The sequence below is a fragment of the Babylonia areolata genome, chromosome 32 (assembly GCF_041734735.1).
Source record: "Babylonia areolata isolate BAREFJ2019XMU chromosome 32, ASM4173473v1, whole genome shotgun sequence".
Lineage (NCBI taxonomy): Eukaryota > Metazoa > Mollusca > Gastropoda > Neogastropoda > Buccinidae > Babylonia > Babylonia areolata.
The window spans coordinates 1-5000 of NC_134907.1; positions in this window are offsets into that span (position 1 = coordinate 1).

Below are 5000 nucleotides of genomic sequence, written 5' to 3' on the forward strand. Positions count from 1 at the left end.
GGGTTTTATGGGGCGGCGCCTGGGGGGGTAAAGGGTGGGATTTTTTTCAAAATCTCCCAGGTAAAACAAGGGCAGACCTGCTAGTGCCTGAAACCCCTTCGTGTGTATATGGAAGCAGAAGATCAAATACGCACGTTAAACATCCTGTAATCCATGTCAGCGTTCGATGGGTTATGGAAACAAGAACATACCCAGCATGCACACCCCCGAAAGCGGAGTATGGCTGCCTACATGGCGGGGTTAAAACGGTCATACACGTAAAAGCCCACTCGTGTGCATACGAGTGAACGCAGAAGAAGAGGTGGTTGCTTGGTGGAAACAATTCATGGTTGAGCAATTGCAAAGGTTCGGTGTGCGCTCTCAGTGCAAAGTGCCTGTATGTCTGTGCGTTTCCTGAGTGAGTCTCTGTGGGGGACAAACTAGTTGGGGGAAATGGTCGGTTAAGTGTCACCCGTTTCTGATATTGATCTTAATGTTTCGGAACAGAACAATTTTTAGGTCGGTAGTACAGGCTTTTTTTTTCCCCTATGTGTGTATATATATGTGTGTGTGTGTGTGTGTGTGTGTGTGTGTCTGTGTGTGTGTGTGTGTGTCTGTGTGTCTGTGTGTGTCTGTGTGTGCCTCTGTGTATGTGTGTGAAACAGAGAGAGAGAGAGAGAGGGGGTTGGGGTGGTGGGAGAGACAGAGAGAAAAACAGACCGACAGAGGAAACCATAGAGAGACAGACAGACAGACAGACAGACAGACAGATACATCTGCGCTATCGCATCCCATCGATGACGCAAAAGAGAAGTGGGTATTTCTGGTCGGAGAGGACACACACACACACACACACACACACACACACACACCGACAGACACACTGTCACACACACTCTCAAACACACTCAAACACACACACACCAACACACACACACACACACACACACACACACACCCACCGCCCCCCCCCCCCTCCCCCCCCCCCCTCACCCCCCACCCACCCCCCACACACACACATTACAAAAAAGGGGCAGATCAAAACCTAACAAAAAGAATTTCATTCAATATCCATTTTTTAAGGTACAGAAAAAAAAACCCTAATCAATTCAAAGAAGCACATGGTGTATATCGCTTCACCTTAACCTAAATGAGATTAATAAATAAGATAGATAAGTAAATAAAACTCAGCTAAAACTACATCATACACATCTTACCCAAATGTCGATTCCAGAACAGAACGTCCACATCAAAGAAGCACTGAAGTTACCTTGACACCATTCACGTCAGGAGAAAAAAAAAATTAAACAACGAAAATGGAAATATTTCATAACAAGGTCCAAGCATCAAGAAGGTGCAAACTCACTTCAACACGAGACCAAAACAGAATTTGCAATAACAGAATTTGGAAAGGGGAGGGGAAAAAAAAAAGGAAAACACAAACTGTTCGCCACCTTCCCTTCCGTGTGACTGACAGTTGTAACAAGTTGGGAAGGGAGTTGGTTAGGGGTGTGGGGGTTAAGTTATGTTCAGCTTGATGTTTAAACACTCGGAAACAACGCGAGCCAACGTCAGAATGACAACAGCTCAACAGTGGCGTGAAACGGGATCTGGCCAGTTAAAACAAAGAGCTGAAATGCCAACGACTGGTGAAATTTGTTGTCCATGGTTTCAGTTTCAGTGTCCATGGATGTTTTTGTCTTTGACAGTGGCGATAAAATATGTGGTTGTGATTAATTAATGAATAAACAAACAAATAGATAGATAGATAGATAGATAGATAGATAGATAGATTTCCGACATTTTCTTATATTAAGCACGACGAACTGGATAGGTATTATAAATTATTTGTTTGCATCATCTTGTCAAACAAATAGATAGATAGAGAGATAGGTTGATTGATTGATAGATAGATAGATAGATTTTCGACATTTTCTTATATTAAGCACAACGAACTGAATAGGTATTATAAATTATTTGTTTGTATCATCTTGTCAAACAAACAAATAGATAGATAGATAGATAGATTTCCGACATTTTCTTATATTAAGCACGACGAATTGGATAGTTATTATGAAATATTTGTTTGTACCATCTTGTGTTTTATAAACCTTAGTACGGTTTCATGACAATAAAGTATTCTGCTTTGTTCTGTTTTGTTGGATTCTGTTCTGTTCTAATCCCTTGGTGCTGAGTTCTTATGTGGTTGTAAACTTGATACATTTCCAGTTCGAGATTATTGATTGGCTGGATTTAGGGCCTTTGTGAAAAGAAATTCTTCTCTCTTCGTCCACAAGTTGTAAGCCATAGCTTTGGCTTAGCTAATCAGCGTGTGCCCGCGTTTAGAATGGAAGGACCATTTGCATTCGGATTATGTATCCCTTATCTGAATACTGAATGTTTTGCATGTTGCTAATGTATAGTTGTTGGTTGAAAGTTACCCGCAAATGCTTGGTGTTGCTATGTCGGGTGTCGGAATATATTAAAAAAAAATCGTTAAACATTTTACATGGAAGCAAAACTACATTAACAAACGTAAAGTGGCAATGTGCAAAATAAAGAAACTGGTCTTAATCGTTAAACATTTTACATGGAAGCAAAACTACATTAACAAACGTAAAGTGGCAATGTGCAAAATAAAGAAACTGGTCTTTACAGAAGCAAAGCACCAAGATACATACATGACAGAAAAGTACATTCAAAACGCAAACACAGGATACTGACTCATCACACAAAAGCGATTCCGATTTGCTCGAAACTAACAACACGTTTTACTTGTCAGTCAATCTTTGGTGTGGAGGGGGCGGGAGAGGGTGTGTGTATGTGGGGGGGTGGGGGGTGAGGGGGGGGTAATCTTCAGTTAACCATCCCTTTTCACTCCGGATGTTGGAGTTTAGACTTTTTCCCCCCCATTAATCCATTCATTTCTTTCTCTTTTATTCTTTCTTTCTTTCTTTCTGTTCAGCGTTATCGTGAAGCTGTGCGTGTGGGGTCAGGATTTAGTGTTGACGTTTTGTTCAACAATAGGGCGGCGTGGGAAAGGCTTGAAGGGACAGGGTGGTGGTGGTGGTGGTGGTGGTGGTGGTGGGAGAGGGGTGGTTTAGTGGGGGTGGGGGTGGTGGGGGGGGGCCGGATAGGTCCTTAGACAGAAGGTGGGGTGGTTGGTGTGCAGTGTGGCGTAATAAGGAAATAGCTGGTGTCGCTCGGGGTGAAGTAAGCCAGTGGAAGTTTTCAGTTCCTGGGTGTGTGGTGGGGGCAGTGGTTCCAACAAAAGCGCTTTTTTTTATCGTCGATATCGTCGTCGTCTTTGTTATTGTTGTTGTCGTCGTCGTCGTCGTTGTTGTTGTTGTTGTTGTGTTCGTAGTCGTTGTCGACGTTATGTTGTTGTTGTTGTTGTTTTGTTACTGTTGCTGTTGACGATGTTATTGTTGTTTCCGTCGTCAGCGTTGTTATCGTTGTCGTTCTTGTCGTTGTGTTTTGTTGTTATTATTATTGTTGTTATTTGCCGTTGAGCTGCGTACATACTACCATCACCATCATCTTCTTGTCCTTCTTTTGCAACAACAATAACAACTACTGCTACTACTACTACTACTACAAATACTGGGACGACTTCTACTTCACCTTCATCATCTTCCTCCTCCTCCTCCTATTCTTCTTCTTCTTCTTCTTCTTCTTGTTCTTTTCAGTTTGTTTTTCAGTCAACCCCTCCCTTCTATGTATGCCAGGGGCAAAGATAGACACAGAAGACATAAGAGACAGCGAGTGTGACTGTACAAGACTTTACTGGACAATCAAAAATGAAATATTCTCTGCAGTTATTATTGAACATTTATTTTGACGAATGGCCCCGGTTTCGCTCTGTAATCTCTCTCTCTCTCTCTCTCTCTCTCTCTCTCTCTCTCTCTCCCTCCCTCCCCCCACATTACATTACTCCTTAGGTGATGTTCACTTTCCAGTGTGTTATTATTGTTGTTACTATGTTAGCATTAGTATTATCATTAATATTATTATTGTTGTTGTTGTCAGTGGTAGTTGCGGTAATAGTGGTTTTGTTTTGTTTTGTTTTTGTTGTGTTTTTTTGGTGTTTTTGTAGTTGTCGTTTTTCTTGTTTAGTTTAGTTTTGTCTTGCACTTCAACCTTCTTTTCATTATCAAATAATATATGTATTTTCGCCATTGCGTTTGTGTATTGCTTGTTACATATGAACGAGCACGATATAAGCTCAGGCTTGTTGTTGCCCAAGTCTTCATAATTGAACGCTGTATTTCACATTGTTTCTTGATATTAAAAATATTTAAACCAAACGGAGACAGCGAGAGCGAAAGATGGAACAGACAGAGACACAGAGAGACACTACATTGACGCAAAAAGAGAGGAGAAAGAGAGAAAAAAAAGATATAGGAAGAGAAAAGAGAATAAAAAAAAAAAAAGAGATCGGAAATGAAAGAGACAGAAGGACAAACAGGCCGGCAAACATTGTACGATCCAACCTTGACCACTGGCTACCACATGAAGGGCACACCGATCATAAAACCCAAGCACTCTAATCCACCACACACCCGACCAATGAGAACCACCATCCCTCCGCTCCCCCCCCCCTCCCCTCCGCCCGTCCCCCCCCCCCCCCCTTCGCACACCCCCTCCTCCCACCGCCGCACCGGCTTCCCCCCACCTCTTCCTCCTTCCCCAACAGGTCCCGGTAATCCCCTATCCCATCCATTGAACCTTCACCCCCACCCCACCCCCTCCTTCCCCCACCTCTTTCTCAGTCGCCCTAGGTACTGGTAATCCCCTATCCCACCCCATTGACCCTTTACCCCCCCACCCCCCACCCCCCCGCCCCCCGCCCAAACCTAACCCCCCGTCCCCCCACCTCTTCCTCCTTCCCCCCTAGGGTTCTGGTAATCCCCTATCCCATCCCACTGAACCTTCACCCCCCCTCCCCTTGTCCCCCCACCCTCTGAACCTTTATTCCCCTCCCCCCTCCCTCACCTACCCCACCTCTTCCTCCCTCCCCC